The 18,229-nt window shown below is 43.7% G+C and overlaps 1 long non-coding RNA gene across 1 annotated transcript in view; it reads left to right on the top strand.

Moving 5' to 3' along the window:
- The first annotated feature begins 3,392 nt into the window (after window positions 1–3,392).
- Window positions 3,393–18,229, top strand: part of LOC126082569 (uncharacterized) — a 120,889-nt gene continuing 106,052 nt past the window's right edge. The window contains exon 1 of the long non-coding RNA XR_007518579.1: window positions 3,393–3,533. This is a non-coding gene — a long non-coding RNA (uncharacterized LOC126082569). The remainder of the gene's footprint in view (window positions 3,534–18,229) is intronic.

Consider the following 18,229-nt stretch of genomic DNA (forward strand, 5'->3'; position numbering starts at 1 on the left):
AAGAGGAAGACCCTCAATGAGATGGATTGACACAGTGGCTGTAACAATGGGCTCAAACATAGCAGCGATTGTGAGGGTGGGGTAAGACTGGGCAGTGTTTCGTTCTGTTGTACATAGAGTCGCTATGAGTCAGAACTGACTTGATGGCACATGACAAACAACACCACCACTATATCCATGCCAAGAACCTACCGAAAGTCCGTGGATGATGCTGTTGGGATGTCCTTGGACTATGGGGGTCAACATTGGTAGAGGACCTCTGGCTGCCCATGCAACAACAACAGAAGATCTTTGAAGCCAAGTTTTAGTGGGCTGTGGAAGGAGGAAATGGCATGGGCTTCTGGTCTACAGCCCCATTCCCAGAAGCCCATTGGTATTTAGTAGTGGGCCATCCTGGGCCAGCCTCTCTCAAGGCCTCACATCCCTCCTTTCTCCCAAACCTTCTGTGGCTCTCAGTGGCCAGCAGGTTCAGGCCCTTCTGCCTGGGCCTACCTCTCTGAAGACCAGTTCTTCCTCTCACACACTAAGTTCTCTTACCCGTGGGAAGGACTTGGCAGCTCTATTCTGCCAGCCTTTACCTGCAGGGGCTCCTTGTTCAATCAACAGTTCTTGAGGTCTGGTGCAGTTCTTTAGGCAGGGCTGTTTCCTGAGTGAACATAAGACAGTGGCTGAAAAATTCTGGTCTCTTCTCTGCCAAATCCTATGACATCAGAACCAAACCCCAGTACGTGCAGTAGCGTACACTGATAAGCTCGTGTTCAGGTGTGTGCTCTTGGGCAGATTCCTTAGTCTCTTTGAGCCTTACTTTCTTATCTGGAAAATGGGAATAACTTGTGATGGTTAATTTTATGTGTCAACTCGGCTAGGCTATGGTGCCCAGTTGTTGGGTCAACCCGTAGGACTTGGCTCTCCTCACCCATGTGCCGTGTGGACTGATGGCTTTGTGGACAATTAATGGGTTTGCTTTCTGGCCGCCTCTTGTGGGACCACCTCCCTGTGCCACCCTCCTCATCCCAAATCGGTTTTTCTCCTGCCATGTTTTCTATTTTGGGGACAGGTTCCAGTAGTCACCGTGTGTCTGGAGGCAGAAATGTGGACCCCCACCTTCTCCTCCTCCCCTCTGGGCCTTTATTTCTCCGCCTCACACATTAAATCATTCATCAAGCCCTTTGATTCTACCTCATAAATATCTCCTTAATCCATTTGCACCCTTGTCATGGATTGAATTGTGCCCCCCCCAAAATATGTGTCAACTTGGTTAGGCCAGGATTCCCAGTATTCTGTGGCTGTCCTCCATTTTGTGATTATAATTTTATGTTAAAGAAGATTAGCGTGGGATTGTAACACCACCCTTACCCAGGTCACACCCCTGATCCAATGTAAAGGGAGTTTCCCTGGGGTGTGGCCTGTACCACCTTTTATCTCTCAAGAGATAAAAGGAAAGGGAAGCGAGCAAAGACTTGAGGACCTCGTACCACCAAGAAAACACTGTGAGCAGAGCACATCCTTTGGACCTGGAGTACCTGTGCCTGAGAAGCTCCTCAACCAGGGGAAGATTGAGGACAAAGACCTTCCTCCACAGCCGACAGAGAAAGAAAGCCTTCCCCTGGAGCTGATGCCCTGAACTTGGACTTTCAGCCTACTTTACTGTGAGGAAATAAATTTCGCTTTGTTAAAGCTATCCACTTGTGGTATTTCTGTTATAGCAGCACTAGATGACGAAGACAACCTTCCATCCACATTGCCCTGACCGCCACACCCTCTCACTTGGACGATCCAGGTGGACCACAACCACATCTTCCATACTGGTCACCTGGCTCACCTGTAACTGGAAGGTCAGCCCCAAATGCAAACCCCATCAGATCACTCCTCTGTCTCAAACTTCAATGGCTCCCCAATTTTTCTGCTTAGAACATTCTTTGTGATCTGGCCCTGGCAACTTTCCCGGCCACATTCATTCCCAGCTTCATTCACTCACTATACCTTGACTGTAAGGAGCTGCCGGCCATGACTCATCGCCTCTTATTCTGCCATCACTGTGCCTTTGCACAAAGCTGTTCCCTTCTGGAACACTTCCTTCTTGAACACTTAGCTCAGGTGTCACTTCCTCTGGGGAGCCATCCATTATACCTAGGATGAATTCTAGGCCTTCTCCTTTATGGTCCCATAGTTCCCTTGCTTCCCCGTATCATGGTCCTTACCCCATCGTTGCACAGTGTCTGCCTGGCCCATAGCAGATGCTCAATAAATACTTGTCAAATGGACTGTACCATCACTGCCTGTTTATTTGCCTACCAGAGTCTAGACTCTAACCTGTGAATTTTTTTTTCATTTGCTCGGCATATATTTACTGAGGACCTACTCACTGTGTGAGGTGCCAGGGATACTGCGGTGAGCAAGAGAGTCTCTGCTCTCAGGGAGGCAGGGCTGGGTCCACTTCACCTTGGGATTCCAGCACTTAGCACAGGGCTGGACACAGAGTAGGTGCCCTCTCAATATCTGTTGATTACCTGAGTCTTTGCTGACTGTTGGACAATAGCAGTATACTCACCTCTATCCCCTTTCTCCCTTCCACTAATGGGTTTTTAACTCCCTGCTGATAGAAATGGATAGAAACATCCCCATTTGAGACTTCCTCATTTTCCCCAGTGGCTTCAGTCTTAGAAGTTAACGGCGGGAAGAGAAACAGCCAACATGTGAAGGACACAGACATTCATTGAGCATCTCAGACTAGTCCTTTTAAATCTAGGAGCCCATTTAACTTATCACCATCGTATAAGGCAGGCCTTGCCCCACTTTTCATGGGGAGAACTGAGTGTCAGAAAGGTGACCTTTCCAAGGTCTCACAGCTAAGAGGAGCAGTTGGGATTTTAACGTACTTTTGTCTGATGTCAGATCCTGTATTCTCTACGGCTTCACTCTACAGGCAATTCCAAGGAAAGAGATGTTCAGAACCACCTTCTTCCTTTGAGACTTGAAGGCAGGTGGTTTTTAAATGAAAAAGCCCCACTGAAACTCAGCAAAGCAGCGGAGTAGTTAAGAGCGCATGTTTTGGAGTCAGATGGACTCAGGATCTAATTCTTGCTGCACCTCGAGGTGTAATTTAGAGCAATTTAACCTCCTTGAGCCTCAGTTTTCCCATCTATTAAATGGGGATGGTAAATCTGGCTCCAGGGTGTTGTGAAGATTGGGTGAGGTAAAGATATAAAGTGTTTAACACGGTGTCTGGTACATAGTAAGTCCTTAATAACGCTAATGATGGTGATGTAGGGGTGAGGCTGGCTGGGGAGGGCGGGCTGTGGTGTTTCATGCACTACCAGTGCCCCCCTCTAGAGGGAAGTAGGAGCCAAAGAAAAGGGCCCTTGGGTTATTCCCCGTGTGTTGTGAACTTCAGGTCTGAGGAGCCTATAGAACTTCTACCAGAACAAGAAAGATCAAGGAGCTCAAACAGGAAGGCTCCTGGAGCTGGAGAAGCCCTTAGTCATTCAGCACAGCTGGGAAGGCAGACCCAGAGAGAGAACAATGGGCTCAAGGTAAGTCAGGGTGGTTCTTGTAGTGAAGTCAATAGGTGTCCTGGGAGTGATGGAGACATTGTCCTTTTTAGTACAGAAAAAATACCCCTCCCACTCTTAGGTCTAACCTTTGAGCTTCACTCACCTGCAGCTGGCAGAGCAGAGAGGAGGCTGTCTGTGATGTCACAGAGCCAGAGAACAGGGAACGCTGGGGGAGAGGGGGCTTGGGCTGGACCTCAAAGGCAGGAAGGAGGGAGGATGAAGTCTGGTGACACTCTCTCCAGTGGCCCTTCCCTCTGTCCACGATGCCATGCTGACCACCATGCTGTCCACCAGGGCAGTGGAAGAGAAATCCTGGCCCTTTTGTGAAGGCACCTTGAAGACGGCCAGGGCAGAAGGGGCAGCAGAGCACAGCGCTTAGACATGGGGTCACATTCGGCCTCCTAAGGCAAAAGTACTTCACAGCTTGGTGTCTTCATCTGCAAAATGGGAATAGGAACAATTATATGTCTTATATTGACTCGGTAGCACTGGGTTATATATACAAAAAATATAACTATATGTCTATTTATTGTATTATATATATAAATATATATTTAATATATATTTATTGTTATAAAAATACACATAACACAACATTTGTTGTCCTGTATATATTTTTTAGAGTTAAATGAGGTCATATAAACATATGAACATGTTGCCTACATGTAGTAACCATTCAATGAATAGTAGTTGTTAATAATATGCACAAAAAATTAAGTGACATTTTCTTTCCAAACGGGCCCTCCAAAGAAAGGGTATCATGTTATATTTGAGTCTTTACAAAATCTCTCATTTTATAGGCACTCTTTCAATTCCTTTATTTAGGACATCCCAGTACTATCTGGGAAAGCCAAATTAGGTTAAAATGTTCTCAATCAGTGCTATTTTTGGATGCTTATCGAGGGCACCTGATACAATAGAAAGAAGAAAGCAAAGAAATTCAGCACACTTTTTGGAGGTTATTCCAGATGGTGGGGCAGTGGGAGGGGATGTGACCTTATGTCATAAGTGTTAGATGCTAGAAAAGACAGCCTTTATATCCCGTTGCCGTCGAGTCTGACTCCTAGCGACCCTACAAGGATGGGGTAGAACTACCCCATACGGTTTCCGGGGAGGTCCTGGTGGATTCGAACCACTGATCTTTTGGTCAGCAGCCGCAGCTCTTAACCACCATGCTACTAGGATCCTCCGGCCTTTATATGATCGCTTGAAAAGCAACACTCTTAAATTGGTAGTAGTGAAGGTTTTCAATCTGGCTGCAGATGAGAATCACCTGAGGTGCTTTTAAAACCCTGAGCCTGCCAGTGCCCTAGTCCCCGGTAAATTAGAATCTTTGGGGGTGGAGCCTTGCCTCAGTACATGAACAAAGCTTTCCAAGGGATTCTTACTTGTAATCCAGGCTGAGAACTGCTAAATTGCATTGTGGAGATCGCTAATGATACACTTAAGCAGCGGTTCTCAGCCCAGGCTGCATTTTAGAATCTTGGCAGGAGCTTTAAAAAATACCATGCCTGGCACCCACCCACACCATGGAGCCCTGGTGGTGCAAATGGTTAAGCTCTCGGCTGCTAGCCAGAAGGTTGGCAGGTTGAACCTACTTAGCAGCTCTGCGGGAGAAAGACCTGGCTGTCTGCTCTCATAAAGATTACAGCCTAGAAAACCCTATGGGGCAATTCTACCCTGTCACATGGGGTTGCTATGAGTCAGGATTGACTCAGTACACAACAGTTAGCACCGACTCCAGGCCAGTAAGGTCGCTATGGGCATAGGGGGTGTAGGCGCTAGTATTTTTTCAGAGCCCCCCAGGTACTTCACCCCCAACTTCAAATGATAATAATTGGCAACGTTCATGAAGTGCTTCCTCTTACCAGCACCACACTTACATCTTTTCAAGCTGGTTGAGTTGAGAACCACCGACCTACAGAGCAAATAAAACCTTTTTCTTGATGCTATATGAATGGGTCCTAAGCTTGGAATGAACTTTTCAGTATCAGAATTTTAAATGGATTCAAAGTATTATTTTTCAAATAACTAAGAAATGAAGATAATATACTCTGTAAACCCATATTAGATGAAAACTGAAGAGGCTGATGTTAATGATGTGTGTGAAACATTTGAAGAGAATTGAGAAAATGAGAGTGTGAGGAAAGCAGTATTTCCAAATTAATACGTGTTATATAATATGCCCTCTTGTAAATAAAAAACAAAATGAATCTTTTGTAGCTAGATGCTTATTTTATCCACAGCACTAAAGGTTTATATACATGTATCAGGTATCTCTTTTCTTCCCTCCCTTATTCCATTAGTTATTATAAATTGTAAGACTTAAACTTGGCTAGCATGTTTTCTGTTGTATGTATGTTAGTTGCATCATGTTAGGTGCAAGTATGATTTTTTAACTGTCTTTATTTAGAGATTATGTATGGTTTAAGGTGATGTATACAGGTGCCAAGTTGACAAGGGGTAGAGTGTGATGGTTAAGGTTATGTGTCGAATTGGCTAGGCCATAATTCTCGGTGGTTTGGCAGATATTATGTAACCATCCTCCATTTTGTGATCTGATGTGAGCAGCCAATCAGTTGAAAGGGGAGTTTCCTGGGGGTGTGGCCTGCATCCAGTATGTATGAATGTTGTGGTAAGGCTCATCTTCTCTAGACCCTACATCTGAGTCATCATCCTCTGATCTCTGGTTCTTGGGATGTGAGCCAGCAGCCTGCTGTCTGACCTGCCGATTTTGGGTTCATCAATCCCCTGCAACATGAGTTAGGAGAAGCCTCCAGCCTGACGCCTGACCCCTGGATTTGGCATTTGCAAGTCTCTACAACTGTGTGAGCTATTTCCTTAAAATAAATCTTCCTCCCTCTATATATTTTGTATATACACTTCACTAGTTTTGCTCCGCTGGAGAACCTAGCCTAAGACAGTCCAGAATAGGCAAATCCCCAGAGACAGCAAGAAGTTGTGTTGCCAGGGACCGAGGAGAGAGGGAGATGGGGAATGACTGCTAATGGTTCTGTGGTGATGAAAATATTTTGGCATTAGATAGCGGTGATGGTTACACAGTTCTGTGTATATACTAAAAACCACTGAATTGTACACTTTAAAATGACAAATTTTATTGCATGTAAATTATATCTCAGTAAAGTTGCCATTAAAAAAAGCTGAATTTAAAGAGTAATCCAACTTGAAAATGGGCAAAAGATAGAGTTATTTCACCAAAGAGGATATACAGATGGCAAATAAATGCATGAAAAAATGTTCAACATCATCAGCTATTAAGTAACTGCAGATTAAAACCACGATGAGATATCGAAACCTATTAGAATGGCTAAAATAAAAACTGATGGAAAAAAGCTGGAGAGAATGCATGGCAACAGGGTCATTCATACATTGCTGGTGGGAATGTAAAACAGTACGGTCACTCTGGAAAATAGTCCGGCAGTTGATTCCGACTCCTAGCGACCCCATGTGTTGCAAAGTAGAGCTGCACTCCGTAGACTTTTCAAGGCTGTGGCCTTTCAGAAGCAGATCACCAGGCCTGTCTCGGGATAGGTCTGAGCTGCCCACCTTTCAGTAATCGAGCACTTTCACCTTTTGTGCCACCCAGGAACTCCAAACTTACCATCCGATCCAGCAATTGTACTCTTTGACATTTTTCCCAGACAGGTGAAAATTTATTTTCAGGCAGAAACTAGTACATGAGCGTTCATAATGGCTTTATTCACAATAACCCAGAATTGGAAACTTCCCAAATATCTTTCAATGGATAAAGGGTTAAACAAACAGTAGTACATCCAGACAATGGAATATTACTCAGCAATAAAAAGGAACAAACTAGTGATGTGTACAGCAACTTTGATGAACCTTAGGAAAATTATACTGAGTAAAAAACCCAACCTCAAAAGGATACATACTTCATATTTCCATTTATGTAACATTCGTGAAATGACATAATTATAGAAATGGAGAAGAGGTGAGTGATTGCTGCGGAGAGGATGTGGGTATGGCTAAAAAGGAGTAGGACAAGAGAACCTCGTGGTGATGGTTCGGTTAAGTATCTTGACTGTGATGGTGGTTACATGAAGCTACACGTGTGATAAAATTGCACACGCTAACAAAGGAGTGAATTTGTAACATGAATTCTGAATAAGCTGTGGATTGTACCAATGCCAATTTCCTGAGTTTAATATCGTGGTATAGTTATGCAAGATGTTAACATTGCTTGGATCAAGTAGACACATGAGACTATGTGGGCAGCTCCCTTTTGGAGGGAAGATGAGAAGGCAGAGCTTGACAGAAGCTGGCTAAATGGACACGGAAATAGAGGGTGGGGAGAAGGCATGTGCTGTCTCATTAGGGGGAGAACAACTAGGAGTATACAGCAAGGCCTATATAAATTTTTGTATGAGAGACTGACTTGATTTGTAAACTTTCACTTAAAGCACAATAAAAAAAAAAGATGTTAACATCGGGGGAAGCTGGATGAAGGGTTCATGGGACTTCTCTGAACACTTCTTTGCAATTTCTTATGAATCTGCGATTATTTCCAAACAAACCGCAAACCCAGTGCCGTACAAAAGTTTTTTAAAAACCCAGATTTATCTTCCTCCAAAATTTGTTCCTCTTCCTGAGTTTCCTAATTTCGCATTCGCTGAGTTGTCCAAGCCAGACATATGGGCATCAGCCCAGATTCCTTCTTACCCTTCACTCTCAACATCAAATAATAATAATAAGCAACATTTATTAGTGCTTCTTCTGTACCAGGTATTACACTTACAGCTTTACATGGCTGATCTAATTTATTCCTCACATCAACACTATTATTATCTCCAGGTTATGTTTATGATAATCCACTGCCATTCTCCAAGGTCCAACTGTTTTTTTGCACAGGCCAAATAGGTGAGTTGAATGGGAATGTGGTGGGGATCACTACCCCTGCATCCTTCAAATCCTTGATGGTGGCAGTAATCTCAGTAATCCCTCCAGGAATGTGATACTGCTTTTGCTGTACTATTTCCCAAGGTAGGGGCAGTTCTAACGCCTTCCACTTGGCTTTTCCTACCATGATAGCCCTTACTCCATGTGTCAGGGATCCAATGTAGTTCTGCCAGTTGCTAAGTATGTCTATTCCAATTATGCATTCTGGAACTGGGGAAATCACTACTGGATGTGTTTGGGGACCCACTGGACCCACTGTCAGATGGACTTGAGCTAAGACTCCATTAATAACATGACCTCCATATGCCCCTTACTCTGACTGGTGGGCTACAGTGATGTTTTGGGTCTCCTGGAATTAGTTTCAGTTCAGAGCCAGTGCCCAGTAATCCCTGAAAAGCCTGATAATTTCTTTTTCCCCAATGAATGGGCACTCTAAGGCTGTAGATCCCTTTAGGGAAGGCTGGGAGACCGATTAACGGTATAAATTTTTGGCAGTGTAGTGGGGTCCTTCCTCAATGGGACCAGGCCTCCTCTTCATTCAAGGTCTTGTGGGTCTGTAAACTGGCTCAAATCTGGGAATTGACTGAATTCACGTTAGATTGCTGTTCACTTGACCCAGAATTCTTCTGCTTGTACAGAGCAAGTAAATATTTAGTAGATTTTCCATGTATTTTACTCCTAGGGACATTAAGACTAAGTAGCCAGTGCCATAAGTCCAAACAAGTCAGACTCTTCTGATTATTGCTCTGACTCCACTGTCCATTGCGGTAACCATGCTCACTTTTTCTTTGTTGATTATGTGCTGCCATTTCGCCCTAGCACCGTGGGGTCCAATCAGCCCCATTGTAGCTAGGTGTCTTTCATTCAGTTAGGGCAGCTCCCACTGTCAAAGCTGAATTATATAAAATAGCAACACCAGCAGCCTTCAAGGATGCTGGGGCTCCCTTCACAAATTTTTCTTCACCATTGGAGTAAAAGGTGTGTGCTCTGGCCGCTCCATGGGTGGGTCTGTGGGTCTAACCTGATAAATCCACTCTAACATGCCAATTTCCCTAAACCTTTGGATACCTTCTTCTACAGTATACCAAGGCATGTCTGACACTTCACCTTGATTTTGTGTAGGTCACTGCTTAATCCATGCTTCAGTGAATCAACCAAATAAACTATTAGGTCCTTTTCTAACTTCTTGAGCTGAAACATTGAATGAAGAATCTGTGTTTAGCGGGCCCGTATCAATAAACTCAGATTGATCAAACTTTATGTTCCTTCCAACATTATCCCACACCCTTAATAGCCAACTACACACATATTCCCCAGGTTTCTGTTTGTATATATTAAAAAAATCAAGCAGTTCTATTGGAGTGTAGCCTACCTCCTCCTGGGTCACACTTTGTACTTTACATCTTGGGGCTTGCTGGAACTTAAGTCTAGTTATAGGTCTAGAAGCAAAAATGGGTGGTGGGGGCGGTTCTTGGGGACATTCAGCAAAGTCTTGTAAGGCATCTGCCTGAGGTGATATCCCAAGCAATGACCCAGGTATCGCCCCAGATGATATCTCAGACAAAGACTCCTCAGGCACAGCTGGGTTAATCTCATCAGATGGAAGTGGAAGGGATAATGATTTTACTGCAGAGGGCGGAGACAAAGATGGAGTATCACTTTAGTTGGGAGTAAGAGGCCTGGTTCTGTTGGTACGAGTGATTCAGTGGAATTTAGAGGCTCAGTGTCCCTAGATTTATGATTATCTGCCCATATGTCCCCATTCCAAGTTTCAGGATTCCATTTCTTCCCAATCAATGCCCTCGCGTTAACTTCAGACACTATTAAAGGCTGGGAATTTAATTGGTGTTGTAATTCAGCCACTTTTGTGACAAAGACTTTGGGTTTGGTTTTTAGCAATATCAGCTCTGTTACTGCAAGAAATAAAGCTTTCTTTCAGGGCACAAGTGGAAACTTTCAGATCTTGTGTAGGGTGCTTGAGCTGTGACTCTGAAGCTTTGAACCCAACTCTTTCTTTCATCACTTTGTCTAGCGAAGTTAGGACCAACCAACCAGCTTCCTTATACTTCTCATTCTGACAAAATTGTAGAAAAGGTATCTGTCATGGGTTGAATTGTGTCCCCCCAAAATATCTGTCAAATTAGCTGGGCCATGAGTCCCAGTATTGTGTGATCGTCGACCATTTTATGTGATTTCCCTGTGTTTGTAAATCCTATCACTATGATGAAATGAGATGGATTAGTGGCAGTTATATTGATGAGATCTATAAGGTTAGATAGTGCCTTAAGCCAGGCTCTTTGAGATATAAAGGAGAGAAGTGAGCAGAGAGACAGGGGAACCTCATATCACCAAGAAAGCAGTGCTGGGAGCAGAGCATGTCCTTTGGACCTGAGGTTCCTGGACCGAGATGTTCCCAGACCAAGGGAAGACTGATGACAAGGGACTTGTCAGCCAACAGAGCCAACAGAGACAGAATGCCTTCCCCTGGAGCTGGCGCCCTGAATTTGGACCTCTAGCCTACTGGACTGTGAGAGAATAAACTTCTTTTTGTTAAAGCCATCACTTGTGGTATTTCTGTTATAGTAGCACTAGATGACTAAGACGATATCAAATATGCAATAACCCAGAGCCTTGTCTCTCACAAACATTTGATCCATTGGTGGTGATGTTTTGTGTGTTTCTATTGCCACCTTACACCATGGATTAGCACTACCCTCTTTGCTACTGGAGGCAGAGTCATCAACACCCTTAAGACTAGCCAGACTTGAGAACCAATTCAGAAAATTCATCCTTACGATTTTGCTCTTTTAGAACCACTTTCAGTACCAAATGTCTTAGGCTGGGTTCTCTAGAGGAGCAAAATCAGATATATATAGAGAAAGATTTATTTCAAGGAAATGGCTCATGCAGTGGAGGCTGGCAAGTCCCAAATCTGTGGGCCAGGCATCAGACTGGAGGCTTCCCCTGACTCATGTGGTTGCAAGGGCTGACCAAACCAAAACTGGCAGGTCATACTGCAGGCTGCTGGCTCACGGACCTCTGAGAGCTGGTGAATCCCAAAATCTGCAGGTCAGATGGCAAGCTGCTGGCTCACGTTCCAAGAACCAGAGGTCAGAGGATGACAAGTCAGATGCAGGACTGAGAGAGGGTAAGCTTTGCCAGAACATCCAAATATATTGGATGTAGGCTGTATCCTCAAGGAAACTCCCCTTTCAACTGATTGGTTGCTCACAAAAAGAAGGATAATTATATAATATCTGCCAAACCATTGAGAATCACGGCTTAGCCAAGTTGACACGTAATCTTAACTATCACAGAACATTTCTTACAGATGGAATCATACAATATGTACTCTCGTGACTTAACTACTTTCATTTAGCACAATGTTTACCAAGTTCATCCGTATAGCAACAATTCATTTTAATTGCTGAATAATATTCCATTGTATGGTTAGGCTACATTTTGTTTATTTATTCATTTGTTGATGGACATTTAGGTTGTTTTCACTTTTTGGAAATTATGAGTAATGATGCTGTGAATACCCATGTACAGGTTTTTTTGTCAACGTGTTTCCATTTTTCTTGGGTTGGACCCCAACTAAGCTCAGTTTAGATCAGCCAACTTCCATGCAACTCACAGATGTGATTGCTCCGGGGTAGTTTGTTACCCAGTAGTGGTTAACTGATACACAGGGAATGAGATCTCTTTATTTATTACAAAGCACTGTCCACATAAAAGGAATGATTGAGGTCACTCACTCTACTTGTTTTTCAATTCACTTCTGTTTATGAAGAAGTATGCTAATCAATTAGAGAATCTTGGTACTTTTGGTAAGTGCAGACATTGAAGCAGTATTTTTCCATATTTTGGGGCACAGTCCGCAGGTGAGAAGTGAGATGATTTGAGGTGAAACATGGACATGGCATTATACAGCACTGAATAACATCATAAAAGAGACTGACTCTCTTGTTAGTCCTTTCAGTTACATAAAAGAAGTCTCAGGTCCTACCTAGTCCCTATTGCCTACAAACAGTTGCCAATTTCCCTTTGTAGCAAAGAGAAAACAGCCTGCAGCCTGAGAGTCTTTGGGAGGCAACAGCATCAAGCCAGAAGTTAAGCACATTCTTTTGTTTATATTTATTTTTATGTTGATCTTTTCCATTTATGATAAAAGTGATATGTGCTTTTGTTTTAATGTGAAAGAATGAAAGGTTTAAAGAGAACTTTTAAGAAAATAATAGTATAGGTGGTGGGCAGAATAATCACAAGTGATATGTAAATAAATGGAGTTTAGGAAGCATTGATTTGATATGCACCGTTTTATCCATGGCCTTGAGTGGTATCTTTACATATAATGAATATTATGGGAGGAATTTATGTTTCTCTGGTAAGCAGCTCGTGGAACAGCATCATTACGGATGTAAATTCATCTCTTGTTCATGCTTTTTGAACTGAAAATTCTTTCAAAGAATTTAGGAGTCTCAATTTTCAGGAATCCTAACCCCTGGCTTCCCTTCAAAGCCCAGAGGTAGTAGTCACAGATAAAACTCTTCTGTGGCTCTTACATAATCAATACTTAATGGCCTTTTGGAACAACTCTTCTCTGTAATCTCACATTTTAAAAATAGGCTTGACTTTTGGATCATTTCTAAATGAAAGTATACCTTTCGATTACACTGGAGACCCAAAAAAAATTTCCAACATCGGTTTGACACTTGTGGGAAAGTGAAGAGCAAGAACGCTTCACTGCTCTTATTGCAGGTTTTGGTATTGAAATTTTGTCACACAGGCTGACTTCTGAATGTGGTCAGGGTGGGTGTCAGCAGTCATTTAATCTGTCCCTTATTACTCAGATCTGACGCCAAGTGCAAGGCTTGCAGCAGGAAGACAAAGCTCACATCACTGTACAGGCTGTGGTCAAGGAGAACATCTCTGAAACTCAATGGTTTCTCTGAGTAATTACTGAATCATCTCTTGATTACACTGAAACCTCGCAGTGACATTATTTATTGTGGAGCAGAGCCAGAGAGCATCATTCGGTACATTCCTGGGCAGATCTGAAAGGGCTTAGGTTCCAAAGAGACGATTACAAGTCCTTCTCACCCACCGGTGGCCCATAGAACAATGTTATGATGGTTGGTCATCTCTCACCTGGTGGGCAATCCCTCTTGGTACCAGATTTTGTTCTCCCTCTCTCTTTTGGGAGAGTGGGCAGAAAGGAGGAACCACTAAGCATTGTCGAGCAGCATGTAATCCAGAGTCAAACAGTGGGCTTCCCCCATTCCCTCCATGAATGTTTCCTCCTTGTCACCAAGTCACCTGGTAGCTCCATGGCCCAAATATTACTCACTCTGAGATGGATTCAGGCTTCTGCCTTTACCACTCAGGGAGGATTATTTCGCTTCTCTGAGTCTCATTTACTCATCTCTAAAATGGGATCCACGCTGCCTGAGTGGCTCAAATTGTTAAATGCTTGGTTATTAACTGAAAGGTTGGTGGTTTGAATCGTCCAGAGTCACCTCAGAAGAAAGCCCTGGCTATCTATTTCCAAAAGATCACAGCCACTGAAAACCCTATGGAGTACCGTTCTACTCTGAAACACATGGGGTTGCCATGAGTCAGAATCAACTAGATGACAACTTTTTTCTGTTTGTTTAAAACAGGACCCACGACTTCTGCCTTCCCCAGTACAAGACTAACCTGCATGTGTGTAGTTGTTTGTTGAATGGTTCTGTGCAATGTATCTTGGAAGGACATTGTGCCTTCCTCGTGTCACACCACGCTACCCTCGGTGCCTTTATATAGCTCCCAACCTCTCGAGTGCTTCCGCGCATACACAGGCCCCACCACACAGCGTGACCCAGGACGGACATGGTGTAACTGTTAATACAATGAATAAATGGACATACCGTGGCCCTACCCTTTTCATGGCAATTCCCCACTTTGTCTCATAACTGATTTCAAGGCAGTTAGCTACCTTCCAGGGATATGGTAGAGATTATTTCTTAAGAGTGTTCTAATGGAATCCTAGAAAGTGGAATCAAAATTCTCAGAAATCAATAAAATAAGACAAATCATCTGGCTTTGGCAGAGATGCTGGGACCCTACAGGAGGATTTATGGGGTTCTCCTGATGAGTCAGCAACATGCTGCGAATTAGGGGATCCCTGGGACCGCCTTGCTCACATATAAACCTTTTAATCATTTTATGGGGAATCAGCAAAACAGCACCATCTATGAGTGCTAACTACATGTCAGGCACTCTTCTTAGTTCTGGAGACAGATTACCTAGGATCAAATACCAGCTCGGCCCCATGCAAGCTGTGTGACTTTGGACACATAGGTTCTCTGAGCTTCAGTGTCCTTGCCAGTAAACATGGTCTTAGCACTTAACTCTCAGGGTTTTTTCAGGTTTAATTGAGACATCACACTAAAAATTCCAGCCTCAAAGTAAACACTCAATGCTTGATGTTGCCGTTTTGTTGTTATTATCATTCACACGTTTGATTCAGGGCAGTGGTGAGTTTTGTGGCAGATGGAGCATTCTGTGGCCCTGGGCTTCAGTGCCATTTGGATTTTTTTTCCCACAAGGGGGAGAGAGAAATATCTGAGTGTTAAAGTAAGAGGATTTCTGAATCAAATGAGTCTGTTTTATACGAGTAGAATAATTTTGATCATAGATCCAGTAACAACAGTTTCAAAGTTGGTAAAGACAAAGCCATAGACCTAGGCTTATTTTGGAAGAAAATGTTCTTACATGTATTAGGTGGAGGATGCTTTTACTCTATTAGGTTTGAATGCCTCATGATATTGACCCACCTCACAAGGGAATGGGTATTTCTTTCATTAGAGAACTGTAAGGCTTTATCAAATGGCCTTAATTAAACTAGTGTCCTTGAGTGGTGCAAATGGTTAAAGTGCTAAGCTGCTAACTGAAAGGTTGGAGGTTCAAGTCCACCCATAGGCACCTCAGGAGAACGTCCTGGTGATCTACTTCTGAAAATTAGACATTGAAAACCCTATGGATCACAGTTCTACTCTGACGCACATGGGGTTGCCAGGAATCGGAATCAACTCCATGGCAACTGATTAATTAAACTATGAGAAAAGACTTCTTCCCCTCTTTATGAAATGCACATATGGGCTATTAACTTGATGGTTGTAAATTCCGATGTGTTTGTTCTTTATTCTTACTCCAAACAGGGCTGCATAAATGTTGCCTGGCTGGACTTGGACTTTAGTGAAGTCTGCCCACTCCATTCCCAAGTCTTTCTGGATCTCATAGCTTCCTTACACTGGTGGAGGGCAGGAGCTGAGCAGCATAGTTGGATCTCTGTTCTCTGACCACTGCTAGGTGCCCGAGGGTTATTCCTAGAAAGGTCAGAATCGTAGGCACCAGACAGCCACTTTTCTGTAACTTGAAAAGCAGCAACTGACGAGAGCAGATAGATCTCTTTCTTTGCTGACACAGGTCCGTGCTGGTGTTTGCCCTTTTGTTCACTAAATGCTTTCAGATTGAACAGAGGTGTCACCTGGGTATGTAAATAGGCATACTTTTGCCAGCATCTGATGGAAGACCAATTCCTTCAAGTACCTTCACCCTATGATTTCTGGAAAGGAAAGAGCCAGAAATAGCTTAAGAAACTACGCAGACCAACTCCTCCCTTACCCCCCATTGTATAGTTAGGAAAACTGAGGTCCAAAGAAGGAAAGAATTTGCCCAAGGTCACAAGTTGACTTCCTGATTGAGCTGTGATATGGACCTAGGTCTGCCTGATCCAATCCCGCTTTCTTCTTCTAGCAGAAACCGCTGCTTCCCATTTTCTATCCTCTTCTTCTCCTTTAATGACAAAACCTCGAGTTTTTGGTTGGGAATATGACCATCTGGAATAAAGATTGTATGGTCCAGTCTTCTTTGCAATAGCAGTAGCTATGGGACTAAATTCTGGCCAATGGCAAATAAGCAGTAGTGTCCGGTGTAACTTCTGAAAATGTTCTTTTTTTCCTTCCTCCTTCCTGCTAGCTGGAATTTTGATGTGATGGCTGGGTCTTGAGCAGCTATCTTGGATTATGGGATGAAAGCCAAGTGATGAGGATGGTGGAGCATCTAGGTAGCAGGATCCTGGGTGCCTGACATTGAAGAACGCTATACTATATGACTTCTGGAGTGTCCACCTCTGGGCTTTTTATGAGATAGAATAAAACCTTGTGTGCTCAACACCGGTTGTTTAAAATAAATTATCTTGTCAGTTGCACTTTGACCTAATCTTTACTGATGTTCCACTGTCTCAATCTGCCCCCTATTTTCTCCAGTTCAGTTTTCTTGTTCTCAGGGTGACAGAAATTAGTCCTGGGAATTCTTCTGGGTGATGGTGGGCAAGATCCTCCTAGATGAAGAGATGCTTTTTGTATCTCTCCCATAAATTGTGATCCCTACAGGGAAAGGACCATGATTGATTTTTTTTTTCCCCTGTGGCCTAAAACCTAGTATAGGGCCTGACACATTGGCGACGTTGGTAAATGTTGTTGAATCTTGTATCAGTTACTTATTGCCACAATGATGCTGAATAACAAATAGCCACAAAACCTCAGTGGCTTATGACAATGACTATCGCTCATGTGTCTGGGATGGTCACCTACGTAGCACTGCTGAAACTGACTGGGCTACGTCCCATGTCTGGGGAGTTGCCTGGCTACTGGATGATCTGGAATGGCTGTGACTGGGACTACTGGGATGACTTGACTCCGTTTCACCTGTCTCTCATCTTCCAGCAGGCTAGCCCATGTCAATGGAAGAGCCACAGTGATAAGTCGAAACATGCATGTCATTTTTTTTTTTTTTTTTTGCCTCTGCTTGCGTAATATTTGCTAACATCTCATTGGCCAAAGCAAGTCACACGGTCTGGGCCAGAGTCAGAGTGGGAGGGCACCTCATTGTTACCTGGCAAAGGCAGGGGTACAGGGAGGGATGAGGATTGGGGTCTTAATGGAGTCAATCTACTACAGATGGATGACTGAATGATTGGAAGGATGGATGAAAACAGAGGGGAAAAAAGGGCAGACTGGAGGAGGAAGTTCTATTTACTGTGTCCAATACAAGTGGAAAGGAGGAACTGAGTTTCTAATGTTCCCTGTGGCTAGCGGCCCTGGGGCCATCTTGGCTTGGGGACTGCCTATGGTACATGGGGGCCTGGAGCTTTGGTGCAGACTCAGACCTAGGCTGTGGGGTGTCTGTATTATTCCCCTTGCTTTTCTGCTGGGGAATCTTTGCTTCAGAGTGAGTCATTGTGAAAAGCTTCACAAGCTTTACCTTGTGGTTGAGAAGAGTCTGTTTTGAAGATGAGAAGCCTTTTCAGAAACCCTGAGAAGCCCTGGGTTCATAATAGGAGCCCTAGTGGCGCAGCGGTAAAGAGCTATGGCTGCTAACCAGAAGATCAGCTGCTCACTGGAAACCCTATGGGGCAGTTCTACTCTGTCCTATAGGGTCGCTATGAGTCAGAATTGACTTGATGGCAATGGGTATATATTTGTAGGGAGCCATGGTGGTACAGTGGTTAAGTGTTCAACTGCTAACCAAAAGGCTGGCAGTTCGAATCCACCAGCAGCTCCTTGAAAACCCTATGGGGCAGTTCTATTCTATGAAAGTCACTATGAGTTGGAATTGACTTGATGGCAATGAGTTTTTTGGTTTTGGAGTTCATAACATAAAGACAGTTGTGCTGTGGCCTGACAACTGAA

Source organism: Elephas maximus, chromosome 9, assembly GCF_024166365.1.
Source record: "Elephas maximus indicus isolate mEleMax1 chromosome 9, mEleMax1 primary haplotype, whole genome shotgun sequence".
Taxonomy (NCBI): domain Eukaryota; kingdom Metazoa; phylum Chordata; class Mammalia; order Proboscidea; family Elephantidae; genus Elephas; species Elephas maximus.